Consider the following 26,838-nt stretch of genomic DNA (forward strand, 5'->3'; position numbering starts at 1 on the left):
GTTCATAGTGTGGTTACAGGGGGTGGGATAATGCCTCAAAGCATCAAACAGCAAAACATTTTGAATTTCCAGGAGCACTGCTCTCTCAAATACAGATTAGCTTTCTCCAATCCCTGTTTTTAGAGTAAAAGATTACTTTTTTCTCTGATGTAAGCAAGACGATGGCACATCAATTTATATTGCTAAGAAGATCTCGTTCCACTGGGTTATGCTCCAAACATGCTCAGTTGCAGGTGGTATTGTTGCAGGAATCTACTCTATTGCACAAGCCTCTTGCTATAAATGTTCCTCTGTAATGATAGCTAATCTCTGAAGACTCCATTGGGCAGGGTCCGTGTAGACCACCCTGATGTGATTTGAATGGAAGGATGTCATTGTCATGGAGCCATGATGTCTCTGAATGTCATAATGCTTTTATTAAAATAGAAGAAAATGTTGGTTAGTGACTGGCCACAATCAAATTATAAACTGAAGCCCTTCATAGATTATAACAATTTTTTTTCAGTAGCTAAGAGATTGGTTCATGGTCAGCATAGACCCTATTTATGTCCTATAGAGATAACAGAGTTTATTGGCACGATTTCTCTTTTTATAGTTAATGTCAAAATATAGCCTTTGCTGATCTCGCTAATTAGTTGTGCTGCCACAGTGCTGAAATCATTACAGCAGGACCAAATAAAACCAGATTACTTTGTTCAAAGCTGCATTGAAATCCTTTTTAGGTGCAAAGACCCCAGTTCAGGATGCTGTTTTTTTCCTGCAACACCAGTTGATATTAGCAAAACTTAAAATGCTCCTTTCTCTGCCTTGCAATGTGTGCATATAAAACTAAGCATAAATAATGATCTTCTGTTACTTTTCAAGCATTTACCTGACACATTTTGGACAAAATTCAGCTGAAAATATTTGTGATCAAGAAGCCCCAGAAGATAGTGAATCTGACATAAAACAAAGCTGCTTCATGGCCAAGTTATGGTGCTAAATGAGAGGTGAAGAGCTCATGCAAATTAGCTGCCTGCCATTTTCAGTGACTGGGTGTTCCAGTCCATCTTCTCATGGCTGTGCAGCAACTGGGAGTTCATACTACCCCAAGTATCTCAAAATACTTGACAAGTTTTAATTTGCACCTCACACTGTATTGTAACTAAGTGTTATCATACCCACTGTTACAGATGGGGAAACTGAGGCAGTGAAGTGACTTACTTCAGTCAGTATCTGAGCCAGGAACAAAATGCAGGACTCCTGACGCCCAGTCTCCTGCCTTTTCTGCAGGAACATGCAGATTTCTAAGATCCCAGTAACTTTCACTATGGTCTTTTTAAGGGCTTGTTGGAAAAATTCCTTTTGACTTGGATGGTGCAGGATCAAACCGTGTGTCAGCTGTGGTAGAATCCAACCCCATAATGATATCTGGTTGGTTTCCCTGAGCATTCTTAGTAGTGAACCCAGACTGTGTTCCCTAGAACCTAGTTATACATGATAATCAGGAAATAATACTCTGCTCTTGAAAATGAGAGGGTGTGGAATGTCCTATTCAGATTTCTCTGGCTTCAGAATGGGAGAGTTTCTCAGCAGATTCAGAATTAACCTCTGCTTCTGTCTAATCAGGATACCTGGAGAATTTTTGTAGGGGACCACCAGGGAGACAGTTTTATCTGTATTTTTGTTCAGCCTAACTCAAAATTAGTGTTGAGAAATAATAAAGTATTTGTTTACAAACTTCTTGTTGGATGTCTTATAACAAAAGACTCAGCTGAAAAACTGGTCAGTATCAACAGTAAAAGAATTAGACTTCTTTGTCCAGGGCGGGGATATTTTAGTTCAGATTTCAAACTGACGTTTTAAATGTAGCATAGAACATAATCCCCATAGAAGCCCAACTTTCATTCTGCTTTCATATGTAACCTATTTATTTTCTCTACAGCACCTGGTCAGAGTTGGCTCCAAACTGGATGGTAATTTTCATTGAAGTGTTTATAACATGAGACTTTTTAACATGAGACATATGCCTGCAGCTCTGCAGGCCCCTGAATCACTGCCAACATAACAAGACAGCCAACTGGAACAGGAAACTGATATGGTGCAATATTCATTAACCATTTATATTATTTTTCGGCATGCAGATGCAGTAGCATATAGAGGACATTCTGACATCAAGTATTCCTGTTTAAGTAAGCTGTGGAATGGAAACTAAAGCTCCTTTTTAAAATTAGGTGACATTTTTTAAAAGGTACTTGTGAAAATATATGTGGTGAAGTTAAATCTTATTTTTTCTCTCCTTCTTTTCCATACAAGTCACTTCCTTGCGAAGGTTCCAAGTTTTGGTAGGATATATCTTACTAATTTTAAAAATATGAGTAAATTCTTGCTAGTTTGCAGTGCACACCAAGCCTGGCAAAACAAAAACAGGGAGATGTTAGATAATATGATTAAAAATGTTCTTTTAGTGGTCACCACCCATATAAAATAAATCTGGCACTTGTTTTTGTTTCTCTTTTGTACACCAAAACAAATTTTAGGATATTTGCTTATGATTATAGAAGTTCGCCTCTTTGTTTTGTGTCAGTAACCATCTTTCAAGAATTTCAAGGTACTAAACTATTCAGCAAATATCTTCTTCTTCTTTTACCATTCTTTCAAATTTAGTATATTTTTAGGAGCCAGGAAGCAGTGCTACCAGTACGTGCTAACCCTTATAGCACAAGCCTCTGAACGCCTCTGAACAATTGCACACAGTGTTCTTGATTGTTTCAGGTTGTTCTCAGTGGAAATGCACAAGTGTAGAAAACAATGCATCATCTGAGGCAAACAGGAATAATTACTGGACAGAACTGGACATTTATAATTACTGGGTCAAATTTACTCTAGTATTATTCCAGTGCCTTCAGTGGAGTTAAACCAGAGATTAATTTGAGCCTTTGAATTTAGGGCAATTTTTGAATTTATGGCAGTTACAGCAAGGTAGCAGTCTGTACAGATTTTACTATGGATACAGTATATTGAAATACAATATTTCAATGTACAGCTGGGCACAGATGTAAAAAAGAATCACAAGGGTCCATAATCACAGGGTTATGTGCAAAGCCAAATAAATGTCCTGAATTATTGATCATAATCATTTTTTTTGCATAAGCCCATTTGTGCCTTTAGAGTCTAATAGTATGTGTGGAGTTAAAATTTAAGAACCTGAAAATGACACACAAGAACCTTTCTTAAAGCTGGTATATATTTTGACTATCAATAATGTAATATGTTTTTATTTTTATTAATAATTTAGGACTCAAATAAGTGTAGTTTTGCAGATGCAGTGAGTGTTATGTGTTCCCCTCTGTGCTCTATCCATAGAGGGTCTGAGTCTCCTATAGACCCTTATGACAAAGCCCCTGGCTCTTTAGGTCAGGGTGTAGCCACTCATACTTTTAGCTCTGGAGGACTCCAGTTTAGTTCCCAGTGTTGGCCAAGATGGCTTCTGTCCCTCATAATTAAGGGCCAGTTTTGGATCCATATGCAAATATACATTTGATGAGGTGCTTCTTTATTTCAAAAAAAGGCTGAGATCAAATTTGGCCTTTCTGATATGGACTATAAACTTATTCAGACCTATGAGCATAAGCTGGCAGACTAGTACCTCAGCTGATCTCTGAAACTTGATGGTACAGCTCTGATATTTTACTACCTTTACTTAAAAACTGTTCTAAAAATGCAATAAATTAACAATTATCCCACACTTTAATATAGCATATGGTGTTCTGTATATACTACATAGTGTTGCTGTTGTTTTTTAGTACCATTTAAAATACTACTATCCATTTCCTAATCTATTACAAATGATCAAATAAACTACTCTTATTTGGATTTACTCAAATATTGTCCTGTAGACATCTTCGTATATACTCTCTTCCCTATTCCATACCCAAGACTGCAGAGCAGGAAATGTCTCTGGAGTATCTTTTGAGAGACATACTAAATTGTCTTGTATTTTAGTTCAATATGGACTAGGTGGCTCCTGCATTCCCTCCTTCCCTATTTGTTCTGTTTAGTTTTAGCTGTTGCATAAGTGTCACCTCTGGTAGTTAAAGTTCAGGTCAAGATACGTCTTGCTTTGACCCTTTTACTCTGGTTTATGGGCATGTGGGCTGGCGTCTGTCAAGATGTAAAAGTTCACAGACCACAGTGCAGGATTTCTTTCTTGGATTTTCTTTTGGCACTCATTGTGAGTGACAGTGTTGCACAGTTAGACAGAGGCAGTTCTCTTACGTAACATTTTCATGTGAATAACAGAGTGCAGTGTTTATACACTTCATAATTTTAGAAAGCAACATGCCTTATTTATGTAAGCAAATGTATGAGTCTTGTTTTAAAAATTAGTTTCCTTTTTCATGACAGTAACATTATTTTGGAAATGCTTGTCTGATGATCAGTGGCAGCAGCCAGTCATAACCGATTAGGCATGTTTATATAATGAAAAACAATACACTGATGTGGTTGACTAATGCGGAATTCTTTTAAAGTGAGAAAAAAGGGGGTAAAGATCACATAGACTCCTTGTTTTGTGCAGATCCCCTCCCCCCCTTCACACACGTATCTATCATGCTATCTGTGATTCTGGTGTGTCAGGGCATGCATTAGGAAACATTACTTTAGTGTTGTATAACTTCATTTTTAGTTTTCATAGCTTAGCAATGTTTTGTAAGTTAGAGGTACATTTTCCGTAGCAATTTTTGCAAATTATAATTAGATTAGGTTTCTGTTCAAAGTTAACATAGATTAATTTTGTGCATGGATTTAGCCACATGACCCTTAATACACTATATAGCCTTTGATAAATACTGATAAGCACACATCTCTGCTGCCTGTTCAGCAAGCAGAGTTATCCAGAGAATAACTTCTTTTCCCAGGTCAGTGTCAAGTGTCCACGCTTCTGTGCCAAGAATGGCATAGGTCTGAGGCCTCTTTCAGACATCTTTCAATGTCATTGGGAAAAAACATTCTTCCTTTCCTGTGCTGCCATAGGTGCCTTACAAGCCTTGTCTGGAGATTTTCATACAGTAATGCTTCTGTGGCCTCACCAGTTTTCTGGGATTCCAGTCTCTGGATTTGTCTTGATAGAGGCCTCTTTCTTTTGACAATCATGCTTGACCTTCTCTTTCAGACGGGGAAATGTGTTACACCCAGACCTGATTTCCCTTTGGTGTAGATTATGAATTCAGCTTGGAATTATCAGGTTGAAACTTATATGTTCTTCAAATCTCTCCTGAAAGTACACTTTTTAGCCTAACCTTCCATTGTTGATTGGCTTGGACTCCAATTGCTGTCCTACCTTAACATAGCATGCTTTAAATGTTTGTATTGCTGCGATGCAACTTACAAAATAGGCCAAACTATAGCCAGAAGTGTGCACACAGCTTCCACTGCAGTCTACCTGAGAAAAGAATATAACAATTGTGTGATGTATATAAACAAACAACATCTAAACTCCGTGAACATATGGAAAGTGATCTGACTAATTATGACTAATAAAAGATTCTGAATCTAATTCTATGTTTCCAGCCACCATTAGCAATCAAGTAACAAATCTTCTGCTCTTCTGCAACAGAGAATACGGTTTGGATTTAGGGTTTCAGTATTTATTTCAGGTAAACAATGCTCATTCTTGAAATAAAAATGATTTATTATTTTTAAGGGTTTTTATTGAATTATATTGAAAAATAATATTTGGATTATGTGTGTATTTGATACACATTAATTAGTGAAAAAGCAAAAAACCTAAAGCAAGTGTCCAAAAGAAATGTAATTACAAAAGAAAGACGAGTAGGCTGAAAGTTAATAAATCACCCTTGTTACTCTAAGCAACATCTATAGCAAGAAGAAAGGAGAAAAGATAAGCTGTTTAAAATAATGCAGTAATTCTTTAATAATCTTTTATGAAGAAGATTATTGTGGTAAGTACTTAGTGAATGAATGTATTCAACATAACATCAATTAATAACAATGTAATCCAGTCTAATTCCAAAATAACTGTATCAACTACAATAGCCCAAGAAAAGAAGAGAAAATCCCCTGCAATCAAAAATACTCAGAATGAGTCAGTATTTAAGACAGGACAAACTGTATGCAGTATAACTAAACGTACACCGTCATTGGTACAGTTTATGTGATGAAGCTGTGAAACATATGCCACATAACATGTCTTACTACACTTTTATACAGGCAACATATAACACTGATATTCAGGAGTGACAGGAACAAGCAACTTCCGGATTGTCTTATGAGAAAAGTTTCAAATGGCAGTATTTTATCTATTATATTACAATTTGATGGGACTGTGCTTGCCTTTTTTTGTAAGCATCACTTAAGAAAGTATTTCTAGAGAGTGAAAAACACAGAGAAATTATGAAGAGTCTGAACAGAAAGATGACACAAATAAGAATGGAAAGATCTTTACCAGAAAGTTTGAAAGTGTGGTAATATATAAACCCCAGCCAACCAACCAACTAACCAAAAAACCCTGCTCATTTGTGTAGTATGACAGCACAGTATCCAAGCTTGTGGAAGATGATAGTGGTTTTCCATTTGTTTGATGCTGCATTTTAGCCATGCAGCTGGGAGTAGCACGAGCTGCTCATTTAACATTATTAATTGGTAAAATATGAGCTGTTTTGTTGAATTATCAATAGAAAAATTTGAAACAGGAGTAGGAAACTCCAGCTGTGTGTGTCTATTTTCCAGTTTTGTTTTTATAATATGCTAAAACTATTTCCTTGACAAATAGGGCATAGCTTGTTATTTCTACATCAAACGTTTTGCAGTTCTTCAGCTCTTATGTTTGAGTTTCAATTAATAAAAACAAAGCTGCTGTTGAGGGGCAGAACTAGCTGTTCTTGCTTTTAAGTGCACAGAGACTCCCACCTCTATTACATCAGTTCTCCTTTGGTGTATGCTGTCACAGTTTCAGGGTAACTGCGCCTGTATTTCTACCTACTCCCCTCCCCCTCTATTGTCCACTCTGGGAGTATCCAATCTGATCTCAGACCTCCAGCTGTCACCTGTCTTTGGACAGGGACCTGTGACCCACTCCCTTCTGACTAGGGATTTTTAAGGCTGCACAGCTCCCTGCTTTGTACTGTGATAATCCCCACCAAGCCACTCTGCCTAATGGCCACTTTCTCTCCAAGGGCCCTGAGCAGTGTATAGCCAGCAGTTGCATGTTAGCACGTAGCTCCTTCTAAGCAATCCCATTTATTCTTAAGGTAAAAGCCTTACAGAGAAAGCACATAAAAACAATAAAAGTCCATATGTGCATGCTGAAGGCTTATCAGTGGTTGCCCATCAGTTTTATGGGGCCCGAGTAGGCCAAAGTCTTTCCATTGCTTCCTCAAGGGTTGGAGCCTCCTCTTGGATAGAAAGTCCTGTCCATTTGCTGGATCAGAAAAAAGGCCCTGAGTCAGTTTAAACCTAGCCTTTTTATACCAAAAGCCCCTTCTTTGTCTATTGATCTCTGGAAAACCCAGTTTGAACCAGTTTATACAAGCTTCCCCAGGGGGTGCTACCTCTCTGGAGCTGTTTACAGCCTGAGTGATTCACCTTAGTCATCCCTCACTGTTTTTCCACCCTTGAGCTGCATACAGTCCCTGCCCCTCAGTGAAATATATACACCATTCATAACCTTGTACAGTGTTCCCCCAAAGATACAGCATGTAGTTGAAATATCTTACTTTTGAGTGTACAAAAACTCCCACCTCTATTGCATCAGTTTTCCTTTGGAGTATACCAAACACAATAAATCAGAGCAGGTGTAAGAGCGTGAAACTGGGTGTGATTGATGTGGAGTGTTTGCCAATGTATTGTTTAGATGAACTCCTTTAGCTATACATTGGACAGTGCAATGACAATGACATTTCTATGTTAAATCACAACTTGGTAGGTGATGTGTGTGAGATTAGCTTTATATGTTCAAAAGCGCTCAGCATATACCATCACCTTCAGTATGAGAGGAGAGCTTGGCCAATGTTGGGCACTTTGAAAATCCAGTTTTTTAATCATTGTCATGGTTTAGACAAGGGGCTCCCAAACTTTTTTCCCCAGAGGCCCATCTGTGCAGCTGCAATAAGCATTGTGGCCCACTATTAACACTTCTTGAGGAAAATTATTAATTTTAATTATTACGTACATATGAACGGTAATGCTGTAAATTAACAGTGTACTGTACCATGTTTCCTTTTCATTTTAATGTAAATAATTGTAATGCTAGAAATCCCTAGCAATATGCACTCAAAGAAATGCTTCAAGATCTTTGAAACCAAACAGTCTGACTGGAGAATGCAGTTGCACTGGTGGACCACCCGGGACTGTGTCGTGGCCCACCTTTGGGCCACGGCTCACAGTTTGAGAACCCCTGGTTTAGACAATGGAACCATTCCTCAGAAAGCTGAACCTGATACATTTGATACAACAAAAATCATTTAAAATTGAGGGCACTTCAATACAATTTGTAGTCCAATTCCATTGTGTGGAAAATACTCGCATATAATCACAGTATCAGTAGAAATTGCTGCTATGAAATTTTCCGTAAACAGCAGAAAAATTTAAATCAAGTTTCTGACTGCTTATTGTACTAGAACTAGGCTCAATATAGGCACCATGCATCTTCAAGAAAATGTACAGCTTTGACTTTTCAAAGAGAAAAGTTAATCTGCAAGGTATGTTCTTTACTCATTTGCGTCTGTACTGTGTGGAATGTCAGGCTCATGACCGGTGATTAAAGTGAAGAAGATGCATAAAATATAAATACCAGGTTTGCTTATCAACCCAGTTTATCAAAGAAGATGGTACTTTTTAAGAATAGTCTTTCCACCGAAGTGGGTGTTATGGGCTGGAAGTAATTATTATCTGAATTTTTGCATGGAAGGAAGAAGGGAAGGAGAGCATTTTCTTGAGCATTCATCTCTCTCACCATTTCCTCTACATGATCTGTTTGAATTCTTTAAATGTGAAGTTTATTCTTTTCTTTTTCCCACTTGAGGAACATGGAAGAAGTAGATGGCGTATTTCTCGAAGTCATTCATCCTGGAACATATTGTTTTTATTCTTTTTAAAATTTTCTTGATTACGGGCGTTTACATGGTTTCAAACAGTATGGGCCAAGTATGGGCCAGTTTCAAGTGACCTCTGAAATTATGCATGCAGACTTACAGCACATACTCTCATGTGTTTGTGCAAATATGATCATCAGACACAGAATTGCCCAGTTTGCTCAGCCAAATATGTGCACATATACAGTTTGTAAGTGCCATTATGCAGGTCAATTTGACAATTAGATCCTTAGACATTTATGAATAAATTAATGTGAAGTTCTGGCCTAATATTCTTAAACATTTTGTAACACCATATTTGGGGTCAGAAAGGTATTTTCCTCCAGGTCAGATTGGTAGAAACCCTGGAGAGTTTTCAACTCTTCTGTAGAGTGGGGCACAGGTCCCTTGCCGGTTTGAACTAGAATATATGGTGGATTCTCTTGAACTTGGAGTCTTTAAATCAAGAGTTGAGGACTTCAGTAACTCAGCCAGAGGTTATAGGCCTACTACAGGAGTGGGTGGGTGAGGTTCTGTGGCCTGCGCTGTGCAGGAGGACAGCCTCGATAACCATAATGGTCCCTTCTGCCCTTAAAGTCTATGAATTGCATAGAAAGCATTTCAGTATGTAATGTCATTCAGTGGAAAAAAGCTCTTTCTGAACATCACTGTAATGGTAAACAGTGAAAAAACTTGCTTGCTTTTTGGGCCACATTCAGAACATACCTAAGAAGTTATACCTATTTATGCCAAGTGAGAATCTGGCCCATAAGCTTTAATACAGGTGACTAGCACTTTATAAACAATGATAGCAGATCTCATGGCTTTTCCATTTTTAAAATAAATGGGCTACGTGCACATGGACACTTCTGTTTCTGCCTGTCCTCTCCCAAGTCATTAAACCCATTGGTGGAACAATGTATCAGACTACCCTCCCTGTGGCAGGGGAAATCAGTAGGGGAGTGCTGAATTTGGGTGCTTCAGTTACCCAGTTCCTGTCCTCACCACCCTGTGCATTTTACCTTCATTTAGTTTCATTATAAATGGTCAGTTATATGAAATGATTAACACTAAATCCCACTCCTTTTCCCATCTCCACATTTTCCCATTCTTCGATCAGTGCAATTGGTCTGCAAAAGCTCTTGATTGTATCATTTCACTCTCTGATTTATTTCACTTTAATCTTCTCCATCTTCCTACATCATTTTCCCTTTCTGCCTGCATGAGTGCCACTATGCAGCTTTCTTGAGTGGTGTCTCTCTAATGTACCTTTACAATAAAATCTTCTGTGTTGCTTTTTATGCAGTGTTTGTTGTCTAAAAACAAATTATGTTGTATTTTGTAATGTGAAACACTATATTGTACAATATATACACTCAGAAATACAGCATAGGATGACTAGTCACCTATGGTACACAAATAGACATTCCTTACAGTACTAGGAATTTGTCCGGTATCTACAAAATGTACCAATGTGACATGATATAATGTACTTCATATTTTGGGTTCAGGAGTTGAGGTTCCAGACGTGGATTCTTCTCTATTGCACTATGCTGTGGTGTTGGTCTGCCAGGCTGAGCCCTTGCCATATTGTCACAAGTTATTGTGACCAACTGTAGTTATTCACAGCTGAAGTACAGTCTGTAATTTCAAAGGCTTCTGTGGAGTGTATTTTATGAAATGTTATTAAATGACTTTGCTTCTTCTGTGAAGCAGTGTCTATGCTGGGAGTTTCTCTTGTGAATATTTTAACTAACATCAGGCTCTCTGTTTTATTTTTGATCTGTCTGAGGCACTGAGGTTTTGTGTTGTGTTCACAAGCAGTGCTGTGTCTCGCTTGGGGTTGCTCTTTACAGGTAGTGAAGGTGAGACAGAGGTATCCATAAAAGAGTTGATAAATCAGCTGGAGAAATGCAATTGCAGTAAATCACCAGGAATGGATGGCGTACATCCAAGATTCTGACAGGACTTAAGAATGAAGTAGAGTTACTAACAATACTATGTAACTTATTAAAAACAGCTACTCGAGCACAGAAATGGAGCGTGGCCAGTGTCACACACCCAGCTTCAAAAAACGGATGGAATTATAAATGTTACTTTACTACCAGGAAGAACAATATAGATAAGTATTGAAGACAAAAATAAAAACGTTGGGCTATGTGAATATAATCTGATAGGAGCCAACCAGCACAGCTTTCATAAGGGTTGAGCATCTTCTCAAGCTTTGTTATAATTCTTTGAAAGGTTGAATAGTGTAGAAGAAAAGAAAGAACTGTTGGATATTGTGAGCTGCTGCATTGTGGACTTTAAGCCTGGCCTCATGTTGGAGGGATGTAGAGAAACTCTGCTACGGTTGGAAGCCCCAGGGGAGCATGTGGTATAATGACAGCTCTGCTACCCTTCCAGCACATGCAGCATGCGCTCCACATCTATGCCTAGACAGCTCTGCTTCTCCATGCCACTCTTTGGGGAGCTAGCACTGCTAGAGGTGCCAGCAGAGACAGAGTCCTGCTCCCCTGTGGGGATGTTCTTGTTCCGTGTGCAGGCACGCAAATTGGGGAAGAAATGGGCATTTAGGCCTGGGCACAATTTAATCTAATGTAGTCTTTTGACAAAGTCTTTTTGAAGTCCCCTGTAAAAGATTGTTAAGAAAACTTGGTATCCAGGAGATGTAAAGTCTAGTCATGGATTAAAAGCTGGGGTTGAGAGATGAAGTCAGAAGTATAAATAAATTGCTCGTTCTTATTGTGGAAAAAGCTTAGGAATAGGTGCCCCAGGAATCCGTATCGGGTCATCTTAACATCCTAGAGGAGGGAATGAATAGTAGGGGTCTAAATATAATGACTACACAGAATTATTTATGTTGCCCAAGATGAGGGAGGATTGTGATGACTTCTAGAGGAATTTAACACAACTTAAACACTGGGTGACAAAATAACTTGTGAACTTCACTTTAAACTAGTGCAAAGTAGTATGCATGGGAAAGAACACTTAAAATTACTCATATACACTGGTAAGTTTAAAAATTATTTGTAACCTCTCAGGAGAAAGAACTAGAAGACAATGTGAACTGTCCATTGAAAATATCTGTTCTATGCTTGCACATCAGCAGTTAAAGAAATATTAGGTTATATTAAGAAGAGAATAGACAATCATGGGAGAAATATTATAGTACCTTTTTATAAACGGATGTAATGTGCTTACCTAGAATATTAAATTCAGTGTTGGTCACATTGGCTCAAAGAAAACACAATGGTAATAGAAAAGATCTAGAGAAGGAGTGAAAATGATTGAAGGAATGGAGTCCATGTAAAGAAACCAGGCCTATTCACAATAGTATAGAAAGGAAAAAGGAGATGAAATATGAATTGCACAGAGAAACCTAGTCAAATTTTCTTATTTATCCTTGGTATGGAGATGCCCTGTGAAATTAATATGCTACACATTTAATATGGGTTCTTATGGCGTGTATCACTGAAATAACCTTTTCATCAATTTTCTGATGTCAGACCAGAATTTTAGTTTGTTTTTTAGGATATACCGAGAAGGTATAGGCATGTTTCCCTTACACTCTACCAGAGCTAGAATCTGTTTTGGTGTAAAGGCATGAAATAAAGTTGAACTCCTTTCTCAGGCTTTTGCCTGAGGAAATTCTGAATGACTGGGACCCAAATACCCAAGGTTGCAGTGTATATGAAGCTTGTACATATTAGCTGCCCAGCCTCTTCCATTTTTAAAGGCAAAGTGAAAACCAAAAGCATCACTCAAAGAGCTGAAAATTGAAAGTAATAGTAATTGGATATGGGTGAGATATGATCTATTAGTAGTGGTGATGTGGTAGTGATAAACGGGAAATAAAATGCAATATATCACAATTAGACACTTCAAAGGATACCTCTCTGGTAGTAATCCTTAGCTCTGTTTTGTATCACAGGTCACCTTAGCAGTGTTTACAAATCTCCTCACTGAGGCACTTATTTAAGATTTAAGGTTTTGTAATTTTCAGATGTTAAAAGTTAAAGTGCACTGATATTTTACAGAACAGTACGTCATAATTAACTTTCATTTAGATTTATTTTTATAAATATGCCTCTTCACAATTTAAAATTTCATAGGATGTTCTCTTGAGACATTTTTGTTTACAGTTCTACTCTGAACATGGTCCAGTGAATAGGGATGAAGACTGGCAGTCAAAAAACCTTGGTTTTATGCCTGGGTCTGCCACTGACCTGCTGTGTGACCTTGAGCAAATCCCTTCACCTCTCTGAGTCTGTTTTGCCATCTATAAAATGGAGATAATTTTCTATTAACACCCCCTTTGGGAAGCACTTTGAGATCAATGGATGGAAAGCTCTGTAAAAAAGACAAGTATTATTTCCTTTAGATGTTTACTTTGCTGAAACAAATAAACAAACTCTGTTCTTTTTAATCCTGAAAATTATTCAGAACTAGCCAAGAGCTAAAAATGTCACTCACTAAGTAATAATGAAATTATGTGCTCAACACAAAGCTATTTTAATTTCTATCTTTCATGCAGAGGGGTGATACGGACGGAATGGAGCTTTCCTTTCTCTCAGCTGTCCCAGGAACATGGGACAAGAGATGGAGATTCTCTTTCCCTCACACTCAGCCTTGAAAAAGGGGAAAAGAGCTATTCAGACCCCCAGCACTCATGAGAGGAGAGGAATTGGGAGAGAAACTTCTCCAAAATTTACCCACAGCCAGGAGGGAATGATGTAGACGTTAGAGGCACATTCTCTCTCCTAGGAGGGATGGGAGATAGAGAAAATAAAACTTCTACGTCCTTGTTCCAGTTGTTATTAACCAAAAGACTAAACCTATGGTATTCATCCAACAATGAATTCTGACCACAGACCCCAATTCAGGCCCATATTGGGTATTATCCTTGGCTGTAGATAAATACATATTTTCAAGTGTTCTAGTAATAAAAAAGAGGTTTGCAATCTCTTATATTGGCCAGTCCAAACCCTTTCTTTAAATAAGATGAGCCCTGTACTACTTTACTCTTTCCAGAAATCCATCTTACCTATCTGAAAGAGTGATAGTTTTAACTGTCTCTGGACCACTTAAAGTTTTCTGTAAACTTTTGCCATAGCAGAACCACTTTGCACAGCCTAAAAACTGGGCATACTTGCAGGCACTGTAAAGATAATAAATGGCATGCTAAAAATACTGCATGCAGTGTTGTTGTAGCTGTTTCAGTCCTAGGATATTAGAGAGACAAGATGGGTTATTGCAGTGGCTCTCAGCCTTGCCAGACTACTATACCCCTTTCAGGAATCTGTTTTGTCTTGAGTACATCCAAGTTCCACCTCACTTAAAAACTACTTGCTTACAAAATCAGACATAAAAATACAAAAATATCCCAGCACACTATGACTGAAAAATTGTTTACTTTCTCATTTCTGCCATACAATTGTAAAATAAATCCACTGAAATATAAATATCGTACTTATATTTCAATGTATAGTATATAGAGCAGTATAAACAAGTCATTGTCAGTATGAAATTTTAGTTTGTACTGAGTTCGCTGGTGCTTTTTATGTAGCTTGTTGTAAAACTAGGCAAATATCTAGATGAGTTGATGTACCCCCAGATGACCTCTGCATATCCCTCCGAGTATGTACCCCTGGTTGAGAACCACTGTTTTAGTGAACCAACTTCTGGTGGTGAGAGAGAAGCTTGTCCCCCTCACCACCAGAAGTTGGTCTAATAGAAGATATTACCTCCCGCACCTTGTCTCTCTAAAAATTCTACATTCAGGATGAAAGGGCCAAAGTGAAATAAAACTTCTGCTTGGAAACCAGAACCACTCGGCTGTAATTCAGGCGCACTCTAAAGTGGGAATAATATAAGCTGCCCTGCAAGAGATTCTTCCTTGGATATCTAACTGAATGGAATGAGTTTATGTTGGAACAGAACTCATATTAAGTTTGTTATCGACCGCTATCTTCTAGTTTCTCTTTTAATGACTTTAACTTAAGAAGATAACTTTCTTTCATCTTTCTTAATAGCAGTCTGCTAGTTTATATCAGTTTCCAGAAATGTGGATTCCTTTCTGTTTGTTTTTACCATCCAGAGTACTATTGATTCTTTGGTATCTGCTAAGTAGATCTGTTTTGAGGACAGCTTCTTCATAGACATGTCTGTTCAGACTTGACTTATTTATGTGTGATTTTTGTTACACAACAAGCCAGTCAGAGAAAGTAGGTATCTGTACATGGTGTTTGAAAAAGAAAACACTGTGTTGTAGAAAACCAGTGTGATTTAAAAATACATTTTGTTGTAATAGTGTATTTTGAAGAGTTATATACTAATATACATTTGATACTTTATTTGAAGAGTTGCTACTGGAAAAATGTAGCTTGTCTTTTTGGAACTAAGGACATGGGCTAGATTTTTCAAGAGACTTTGAAGGAATTAGGTGCCCGGTTTCCATTTAACTTCAGTGGGAGTCAGGCAGCTAACTTTCTTAGGGTTTGTCTAAATGCAAACACTCCAGAAAATTAATCCAAATTAGTTTTTAAAGCAGATTAAACTACACTAAACCCCCGTGTGGACACTCTTATTCAGAATTAAAGTTACCTTAATTCAGTTTAGCTTAATTCACTTTCAAAGTGAATTCTGAACAAGAACATCCATTTAGGCAGCTTTTGAAAATCACAGCCTTTGATGTCAGAGGTGATTAGAGCCCTAACTGGTAAACTATGAGGTAATCTGATGTGGGGCTCTCCATCTTTCTTGTTGAAATCATTCCACTTTGTAATTAATAATAAAATATTAAGTGGGTTGGAAAGAGTGAGAATGAATCTCTAGTTCAGTTGTTAGGGCATTCTCCGGAGAGGTGGGAGATCCCTATTCAAATTCTTTCTTCTCATCAGGCAGAGGAGGGAATTGAACCAGTGTCTCCCACATCCCGGGTGAGTTTACCCAAGCACTGAGTTATAAGGGTGGCTGCCTCTTCCCCATGCCAGCTCTGGCCCCCTCAGCTGTTTTGTGTGGAGTTAGGCAAGCACCTGAACCATTCTCTCAAGAAACAGCTAAGGCACCTGACTCTAGCAGTGGATTCCCTGCTGTGGATTGCAAGCAGAAATAGGCACTTCCCTGTAGCCCAGATTTAGGCATCTAAATCTGTAAGAGGCGGAGCTTAGAACACACCCCTCTCATTGTTTTATACCTTTGGCTAGCTTAGGTGTCTCCCACCTGTTGTGCTGGCTTTTGTGAATCCCATTTTCAGGTGCCTGTCTCTCCCCATGTTTTGTATATGGAGCATGGGTGCCTAACTCAGGGTTTGTAGATTCCAGTGATTTTCTAGGCACCTAAAAGTTAGATGTGGCAACATTCAACATGACAATGCCTAAAACCCATTGTGGGTCCAGGGCCTTTCTGTATCTCATTTCCCCATCTTTAAAATGTGGATAATGGTATTTCTCTATCTAACAGAGATGTTTGAGGATGAGTACATTAAAGACTGAGACGTGCTCACCTACTACAGTCAGAGTGTCATATAAGTACCTAAAATAGATTATGTACATTAGAAATTTGGTAGGCCTTTGGCAATAAATGCTTAGTCGTTTGGTCTTTTTCCTGTAGCACTAGTCACTCTATCTAGATGTAGAAATTGTCAGCAGAGACTATAGCTTAAGAGGCATGGTTTCATGTGTTTTATTACATGCGGCTTAAAGATATATAAGAAAATATATGACTGCTGAGATTCTCTGACTACAAAAACATTGGCTTTATATAAAACTATATGTGTTGGCTGAATATAAAAATAAATCAGAATATTCAGGTACCATTTGTGACAATCCATTAGATAAAGAATGATTTGTTCTCCTGTATGGTTTTCAGGTAACATAATTAATAAAAAAATACTTAGTCAAACTATTTCTCATACAGTAGTTTCTTCATATGCCATTGTATGTACAAGGTTGGTTTATTATTTTAAGTTTGGTCATGTTTACTACTCTACTGGTTGCTTGTTTTTCAGAGAGATACCCATGAAAGTATTTGGGGCAGCGGGGGAAGGCGTAAGGCACGGATAAAGAATTATTTGAAGTTTGCAAGCATGTATGACAAGAAAGGTTGGCCTGCAAACCATTTGTGAGCATGTTTGTAAGCTTGCATCATTGTCAATTGATCAGACATGATTTACAATAAGCACAATAAAATGTGTTTTATGTGAATAAATGAGGAGTAGCATGAACAAATCTTATGATAGATGTATTTGTTTTTTCCACTGAGCAGATTATCCATACAAACGTACACATTCCTAATGAATTCTCAAGTGCCCATGGTATTGAAGATTTCTGCCAGTTGAAAAGTGTTAGAATTCCAAGCGCATTATCTTTAGGGCTCCAGAAGAGCTATAAAATTCCTCTTGCTATCTCCTTGTGGACGTTTTTTAAAGCACTTTCTAATAGGTTTTCTTTTACAAAACTGTATTGGTCATTGGAAAAATATGATTTTGCAGTACCAAACCAAGTTTTGAAAGTGGCCATAGCAACACGTTGCTTCAAAAGGAGGGATCCCATGTTGGTGGCTACAAATTAATGTGACACGATTTGGGAAACCATGCTTCCACACTTACAAAGTGACAGCACTGCATGTACATAAAAGCTCCAGCAACAGGAGGGGGAAAGTATATCATGGATTATAACATTCCAAAAGGAGGGATTGCTCCAATACAAAAACACTGAGAAATTAATCACAAAAATGCATTTTCCCTTCGGGCTAGTAAAAAGGTGAGAATAGATGATTATATGAATTTCTGGTGATGGCAAATATCTGTACCACAAAATATCAGAAGAAATTTTAAATCCAGAAATCTCCATCTGGACAGACCATTATTATATGAATAGGCTCTGTCCACTCCCTGCTTTAAGATAAATAGCAGTTTGAAATATTATTTCAAGTGCAGATTTAGTGGTGGGTATAATTTCTGTTTCATAGGCAGTTAAACAGAGCATAGTCTTGCGCACATTATGTATCAAAGCTTTCCAATTAGTTCAGTAACAGATAGCATTTAATCAATGGACATGAAAGAATACTGCCGTAGGTATTTCCTTCACTTACAAACATAGCTAACTCATTCATCAGGGAGGAGAAAAGGGTTTCCCAGGTCTCTTGCTTGACACAGGGCCAGCTTTAATATACTCAGGAGAAATGTTTGCATTAAAAGATCATTGCCTAGATATGCCTTATGTAAGTTCATGTAGCGTGTTTGAAAACTGGACATTGATATATCTACTGACAATCAAAAATAGTTTCAGAGAGTTAAATGAGAGCTTCCCACATCCCTTTCCTGTTTTCTGAACATTCAATAACAGTTCCATTCCCTTTGCCTCAAGGGAAGAAGTAAGGACCATTGGAGTCCTCCTATGTCTTGTGGTTTTAGACTCTGTTAAATAAGTGCCTGCTTCCGAGCCCACTCTGGCCTAGTTTCAGTTTGGGCAATGAGAAATGCTAGGCCACAAAAGTTGATTATGTTCTGAAGGATACTAGCTAATTAAATTCTCCAAAGAAATATTGCCTCTGTTTAGTGGCTGTTTTTCTGAGAGATGGGTAGAAGCAATGTCTGGAATGACCAGGGTCCCCTCGTATTTTCTCACTGATTGCCACAAGAATGTCTCTGCATGCGAACAGAACAGCTAAGGGGAATATGTCGTGCTTACACAGCAGAAAGAGAGGTTTCCAGATATATGGCAGACTAAGGAATTTCATTGTTAGAACTCTTGGGGCATGAAATTGCCAACTTACAAGGATAGGTGCTCATTAATATAAATATATAACATAATGCTGCAATTTACAGTGGCTATATCAGTGTCATAAGCAAGTGTGGAAAAAAATATATCCTCTGGGTCAGTGCTGGAGATACACATGTGTTTTGAGATCCTATAGAGCATTTGCAAACATGCCCTGTGGCTGTCTTAAATTCTACAGAGATTGACTATGAGCTGCCTGTGACCTGTGCAGCAGCCTCTGTGGGCTGCTGCTCCCCCCCCTGCACAGATGGGCAGTGTGTAGCCCCAAACCGCCTCTCCCCATGCACCGATCAGTGCAGCTTGCGTGGCCTACCTCACTTTCCCCCAAGAGGAAGGGGAAGCAAGGGCTGAATTGTGATACTAGTCACAGCTTAGTCCCCAGTGTACTCCTGGGGCATTGCCCCTTACTTTAGGGTTCATGGTAATTCCAATACCTAGCCCTGGAAAGTGTGAAAGTCAGCACTTTTTCCTGGAACTCTCATTGCGGGTATTAAATACTAAACAGAGCTTTCCTGAAAGGTGCAAGGAAATGAATGTCCCTCTTTAACACCAGAAATCTCCAGGATATTTTGATATGTTTGAGCATCTTCATTTTTCAGAAACTTATAGATTTGAAGTCAAAGAGTTTGTCTGCCAGTGCAGATATATCCTCTGCTTCTGTGATGGACTGCAGATTGCCAACTGTCAATGTAGATGGTTTCAGAAAGCCATTTTCCATTATGGACCTGAAGCAATCTTTAAGTATCAATGCTTTATAAGTTTACCCTACCTCAGGTCATGCAACTTCCTCTGGGAAACTGTTTAGCCATCCAGTAGACAGGACAAATATTTTCATATCCTTTTGGGCAATATGCATGGGAAGTTTTTCCCGTTTGCCAAACAAGATTGGTTTTCCACACATTTCTATTATTTGGGCCAAAAATATAATTTTTAGAAACTTAAACTGCATTATAAAAAGTTCATTGTGCCTAGTAGTTCACTGTAGATAGCAAGATAGTCATTGAAAAATCTGGAGAGGAAATTTTTTCTCTTTCTCAAACTGAAATTACGAAGCCAATTGGCTAAATGTAGGAGATATATGTGGAACATATTGTCCTTAATTTTAAATATAGAATTACTTCTGTACCATACAAACTTAATTTTACTTAATTAGGTCGTACTGGCTGTTCCATTCTGAAGCCCTGTTTTCAGATGCTTAGAACTTACTCAAAAGCTTTCCTTTTGGATTGAAATTTTCCCTGCTTGATCTCAGTCTAAAAGTGATTTTCACTCTGAATCCTCTTGATATTTGAGAGGAGACACACAGTAATGAAGTTCTAGTTCAGGCTTATCTGAATTTTCATGCAAATCCACTAACTGATGTGAGTTTATGAACATTAGCACACTTATCAATCAGACAAGTTACACATTATTTCAGGTTCCGTTGTGAACATCTTGCACACCCCTATTTGCAACTCCTTAGTACCCTACAAGTGAAATAGTTTTTTTTTTTTTAATCAAGATGGAGCGGTGCTCCATTTGTAACTTTTTTGCAAATATTTATTAAAATAATTTTCACAAGAATGCTAAGGTTGCAAAATGAAACTGTCAGAAGTCAGGAAGGGGCTTCTCAAACCATACACATTCCCTTCTCCTTCAATTTACCTGTAAGACTACAAGGCAAAATGTCTTATTTCGGTATTTCATAGTATCATTATTTGCTGGAAATACATGGCTTCAGCCAGCTGCTAATGCTCCTTCCCCAGAAACTGGAAGCCCTGACTAGATTACCGCAATATGTGTTGCTTGCTGAAACTGCAAAGCCAAATGAACCCAAGACAGGAGATCGTTGCGCAGACAGACTCCCCTCCTGCAAAGCTAGATCTCTGGTAGTAGCTGTGTGGCTCAAACTTCAGTCAGTAATGGATTCTTAGAGGCAGCCTTGCAGTCAAAATATAGATCACTGGGACTTCCATTGTAAGTCTGACAAATAAGGATGTGCAGGTCTAACAGGTCTGCTTGAGTACAGTCAGCACTCCGTAGTTTGGATTGCTCATATCATAAATGCAATAATTTTTCACTATCTGACACACGCTTTTAACAGACTGAAGGGCAGGGGAAAGGGCAGGAAGCAAGGGGAAGCGTCACATGCCTAATTCTCTTCTTCCACAGATCAGCTCACAGGAGTGGGGGGAAAGTGAATGAGGAACTCGTTGAGTTCACACTTGTGTTGTTCCAGCCAGATTCTTCTCTGAAGAGGGAAGAGTTTGAAGCCCTGCCTATCTATGCATTTATCCTGCACTCATCACTCTGGGGCTCAGAAAAGGAGCACAGTCTCCAAATTCAGTGGAGCCGGAGGTTCTGTAGCATAATCCTGTAGATCCCTGGGCCTGCACACTGTATACTGGCATCTTCCACAGTTCTGCTTGGCCTGTCCCTCAGTGTAGGAGACCCATTACCTACATCTCCACAAAAAGCCTCTCCATCAGGGATTCCAAGAGGATGCTTTCTAGTTCCTTTGTCTCCTGTCCTGTTGGCACGTGCCTTGAAATCCCATGGAGCATATACTGTCAAATGGGCTTCTGTGAAGGAAGAGGGGTAGTCTGCCATGTCGACATTGCTCTCCGCCTTTTGTGGGTATAGACTTCTTTATGCCCTTATTTCCAGTTTGCTGCTCCCTTCTGCACTGCGGAGCAGAGACAAGCATGGAGCCCCAAGTTCGTAAGCTTTTAGAAATATATATATCTTTGTAATTTTCTTTTTTCAAGTTAATTCTGTCCTGGTCCTCTCAGGGTTTGACTATGTGCATGTAATTTTAAATCTCCATAAGCAACAAAAATTGTAAATGCAAAACTCTGCATTCTGCTTTGAGGAATAACTTCACAGAAATTCCTGTTATAATCCATTCCCCAGATCTCTCACATTCAGGGACATATGGATGCAAAGAAGCACATTTCTAAGGAGGCCTCTAACATGCATCTACAGAGTTATGAGCATTTTGTGCATGCAGACTGGACAACTGCACAGGCAAATGTACATACATTAATAAATAGTGTTTTGTGATTGCATGTTGATGTATTCATAAATATTGCAGGAGCAATGCTAGAGTCTGCTTTGAAAATTGGGCCCAGACATTAAAAGGCAGAAGGAACCAATACATATCTTAATGACTTTCACTGTAGGATTTGTAGGTGTATGTGGTTGAAAATACATTTATATGAGCAAGAGTTGAAAATCATAAAAAGGCAATTGCACAGCAAAAACATATAGTTTTTAATGATGTATGATGAAATACAGACCTGATAAAAACTGCTTTTACAAGGCCTAACTGTTGTCAATTGAAACTAATATCATAGTTAAAACTTTCACTCAGAGTTCTTTATTTTTTTTTTAATTTAATTTTATTTTTTTAAGTCTTTTAACCTACATAAATATTCAGCCATTTTCCTTTTGGCTAAAAATAAATAAATAAATAAAAAATCAGTCTTATAAAGTAGGTGTTCTCTGCAGAATCAATGTTGATGAGAACCATACCACTGAACAGGAAGTTCTAAAGACAGAATGGCAGACGAGAGCTGCCCCATCTGCTCTGGAAACATATTACTGTACAGTGGAGGCCAAAACAACTGACAAGACGAAGTCATTATTTATGGAAAGACTCTGAACTCTGGCCATTTGTCAAGCTGACTCATCACTGCTGGACCTGATGAGCTAGCAAGTATCCAACATAGATTTGTGCTCTAATAACTGTCACATGCAGTGGTGTTACTGAAACAAATTGCTGAAGTATTAGGAAAAAAGGGGAGAACGTGCGTTGATCAGCCAGTGACCCTGTTGGTTACCTTCACTAATAAAGATTCAAAAGAATTTTTTAAAAAGCTATTGTAAAAATAAACAGAGAGAGAGAAATGCAGGGTGAAATCCTAGCAGCACTGAAGTCAATGGCAAAACTCCCATTGACTTTAGTGGGGCCAGGATTTCACCAGCACTATATGACATTTCAATGCAATACTCCTGCATGATTATATTTCATGTTACAGGAGCTGCCTTGGTTTGTATGCTAATGAAATATTTTCTTTGTCTGCCAATAGTAAAAGTTCCAGTCCTGAGGTCGGTGAAAGCACTCCTTGTTCTCTTCGAACATGTGCATCTTTTGGACCAATTAAACGTGATAAGGATGACTCTGCTTCTTTCTCAAGTTAACCACTGTTGAAATCTGGGAGTCAAAAGAATCAGCTGAAATATGCATAGATGCTGTTGTAGCCAAGACAGGGTTTGTGTATTTTTTCCACTGTTTGAGGGAGTCTGGAATTGTGTCATCATTTTGAAATTTGTGAATCATTGCGTGTTAGAGGATTTATCAAAAACATTGCTCTTTTCTCTCTCACCCTACAGCGTGCTGCTATGTATGCTGAGTTACCACTAATTCATATATATTGCAGCTGTTGTTATCTCATTGCTAGTCTACTGTCTGACTTTAATAGCATGGAGCAATGTGCTGCCATTTTTACAAATTGTTGCGGTATTCTTCTGATAGCTGGAGGCATTTCCCTAATTCAAAAATATATTGAAAATTTTTTATTTTCTGATTTTACTCCCTTTCCTGTTACATCTGTGGCACTTTTATGTGCATATTTTATTACAGTTTTGAATCTATCTCATTCAGTTCATTCTGTTGTTCATTTAATTTCTTTATCTGATACCTTTCATACTGTTTAAAACAAAAGTACCAAGGCAGCAAACAGTAATTATTAAAAACATACAGAGCTCCAAACTTACAACTGTGCCCTTCAGTAAAACACACCTAGGAGATCCAATCTACCAGAGCAAAACATAACAAAAAGAATAGAAAATAAAATATTGTTCAGCCACAGGCCTGACCGAACAAAAAAGCCTCGCATCCTGATCTGATTCTTGCCTAAGTAAAGCTCTGACAGGCAGTCATGGAGGAATCAGTTCAGAAACTGAGGGCTTGCAGCTAAGAATGCCCTTCTGCTGACCTGGGAAAACTGAATTCCAGGCATTGACAGCCTAGAGGACCTCAGCTAATGTGGTCGGATACTGGGATACTCAGTATCCGACCACAGGATCCTAGACCCATGTTGAATTTTAAATTGAGAATAACACCTTGATTTGTAAGTGGAACTGAATAGATAGCCAGTGTAGCACATGTAATGCAAACCTTACAGATAGAGCTCACTGAAATGTTTACGAAAAAGACTTTTCTATCAAAAAATGCCATTTTGTCAAAACCAAAATGTTTCTCAGAAACGTATAGATTTCAACCACGGGTCAAATGAGAGAGAGCTTTCATTTCCTCTTCCTGCCAAGATGGCTGCAGCCTGCGGTGGTAGAGCTGGAGGAGGTGCTATTCCTCCAGTGAGTCCTGTGGATGTAATGGTGGAAGAATCATCAATTGTTTGTATGGAGTCTGATGCAGAAATTTGCACAGGCTGGTAGATCCTGTGGTGCTAGCAGAGGATTAGTGGCTGATATTTTGAGCCTTGTTCCTATGGTATCTGGGGGTTTCTGCTCCCAGGTCAAAGGTATCTTGAGTGGGGAGGCTGGCTTGGGAACTCTGTGGTAGAGGAAGCAGGAAAGGATTCAGGATGGAGGGACAGGTTGAGACTGGAGTTACTGTGAGTATCCCAGGCAACCACATTCTTGTTTTACCTGTGGTTCTACCGAGTGCTGGTTGTGGGGTGAGGCAATGTGTGCACTGTGGATCACATGCCCAGAAGACTGAGGACAACAGGGATTTCATTAGCTGCAATGTGTATGGGAGAGGTGTGGACGTGTTTATAAACAGTGCCTAGAGGCATAGCACAATAGGGAAAGATTTCATTCCCATTTGTACAAACATTTCTTCTTCTCTGAGCCAGGGGGTAAGAGGCTGAGCAGCCCTACAAGAAGTGATGAGGGCCCTTTTTTGAATGTCATTGACTCTCTATGTTTGGGGAAAGGACTGATTTTTGTCCTTTCCTGATACAGGATTCAGAAGGGGTCAGGGAGAGTAAATAAGAACCATTGAGAGTCAGATTGGGATGAGCTCTCGTAAGAAGGGGGAGACTATCAGATAGAACCAAAGGGGCAGGGGAGAAGATGAAACTTGAGAGGGAACATCTGTAGGCACAGTTGGTTATGCGGGAATCTCACCAGGGATGGATATGCTACAGATATGGCATACTTTCTAGTTGGAGAGCAGGTTTTACTCTGCCCAACTTTAGGAAGAGGAGAGTTTAATGAAATTGGAATGGGAAAGACAGGATCCCAGGAGAATGGTGGGGTTATATTAAATGTGGGCAGCCCCCATTATCTGAACCACACAGCATGTTCACACTTCAAACAGGTAATGGATTTTCTGTATTAGGTACTGTCTTAGGCGAGGGAGAGTAAAGAGGAGTCTTTGGGCACATGAGAAGCACATCTCTTGGGGGATGGGGATTGCGGCGATTACCAGGCTTGCGCAACTTCAGAAAGAAAACTCTGAGTTGGGATCAGGATCTGGGGACTTGGGGAGCTCCTCCAGTTGAGAGTAATGAACCAGTCAACAAGAAAAAAGTGGCAAAAGGAAAGAGAGAGAGAGAGAGAGAGAGAGAGGAGTAAATTGGAGGAATTAAGAGCATCAACATGGCAGTCAAGTAGGTGAGGATCACAACTATTTGTGACCATTCAGACCTGAGCCTTTTTTAAAATGGTACTGAAAATAGCAAGTTGGAACATGGTCTCCATTCTGAGTTTGCAATAGAGGCAGATGATTAAGTTTTTGAAAGGGCATGAATTAGATCTAGTGGGCATCTAGGTGCAACATTTTGGGAGCTCGGTGAGATTGGAGGAAGAACATGTATCTTTTTGGTCTCCTGGGTCTGCTACTTATGATGGAGAGGTACTGTTTAATACTTATGCAGTACTGGTTCAGAGGGTAGTAGAACAGCAGACAGGAAGGGGGTTACAAATTGATTTCTTTTTGGATGTAAGGTATTGTGTAATTATCTACCACCCACCATGTCAGAAGCTGAGGAAAAATCTTTTTAAAGAGGTTGTTGCTTTCTTGTCGATGGCTCAACAACTGTTTTTTTTTTTAAAGGCGATTTTAATTGTTTAGCTGCAGTGACCAACAGAGCAAAACGTCCAGAATGGTTGCAAATTGATGAAACTTACAAGCACTATGTGATGCTGCAGGGTTAAAGGACATTTTGGGGCACACTTGTTTAAGAAGAGAGGGAGATTTCACATTTTTCAGAGGGCTCTTGGGTCAGCGGTTGGACGATAATTGGACAATGTGGAGAACAGCCTGTAGAGTTCTCTAACTGCTGCTTGGTCTAAATTGAAGTTGGGGAGAACAGGACATGGACTTTTGGCCAGAGTTATTGTAAATTGAATACCTGTTTACTTGATAATACAGTTGAAATTACAAAAGTTGTATGCATATGTATTGAACAAGAAACATTTCAGGACTCTTTGGCATCCCAGATGGAATGGTGGGAACTGTCCAGGTAGAGCCTGGTGGTCTCTCTATGTTCCTTTTCAGGGCATCTCTATATAATTGATTGCAAAGTCACTTGAGAGATCTTCATAGTCAATTGAAAGCTAGGGAATGCATGGACATATGAAGGTCTGAAAAGAAGTTAAGAAGGAAATGGTTCAGTATCGAAGGAGAAAGCTAGATTCACCTAAATTTGCCAAGGACTTTAGGACAAAAGGTAGGGCAGCCTTCTCTGGTATATTTTGAGGTTGCAAGGAAAAGGGAATGTAGTGGGATGTGGTAGTATTATTACTGGGTGGGCCTGCAGGAGGTTTGCTGGTGTGTTGAGGATAGTTCAGGAATATAACAGTGAGCTCTTTCTGGGACAGACCATTCCTCCTTTTCAATAGCAGCAGTTTTTGAATTGTACAGTGGACTTTCTAGCTTTGGTAGATGAGAAACAGGACTAACTTGTGAGGCCAATAGAGGAGATGGAGTTTCATGCAGCTATCTAGTCATTACAGGAGGAGACTTCCCC

General features: G+C 38.9%; 1 protein-coding gene across 4 annotated transcripts in view; it reads left to right on the plus strand.

Moving 5' to 3' along the window:
- SCFD2 (sec1 family domain containing 2) overlaps positions 1-26,838 on the plus strand; it is a 312,542-nt gene that overhangs the window by 129,786 nt on the left and 155,918 nt on the right. For 2 of the 4 annotated variants that reach the window (XM_073342056.1, XM_073342055.1), the window contains exon 7: positions 1,925-25,416. The exons of the other annotated variants lie outside the window; for them this stretch is intronic. The gene's annotated coding sequence lies outside the window, so the exon portion shown is untranslated. Of the gene's footprint in view, positions 1-1,924; positions 25,417-26,838 lie in introns of those variants that run through there. 4 annotated transcript variants of the gene reach the window in all.

The sequence above is a fragment of the Lepidochelys kempii genome, chromosome 4 (genome assembly GCF_965140265.1).
Source record: "Lepidochelys kempii isolate rLepKem1 chromosome 4, rLepKem1.hap2, whole genome shotgun sequence".
Taxonomy (NCBI): Eukaryota; Metazoa; Chordata; order Testudines; family Cheloniidae; genus Lepidochelys; species Lepidochelys kempii.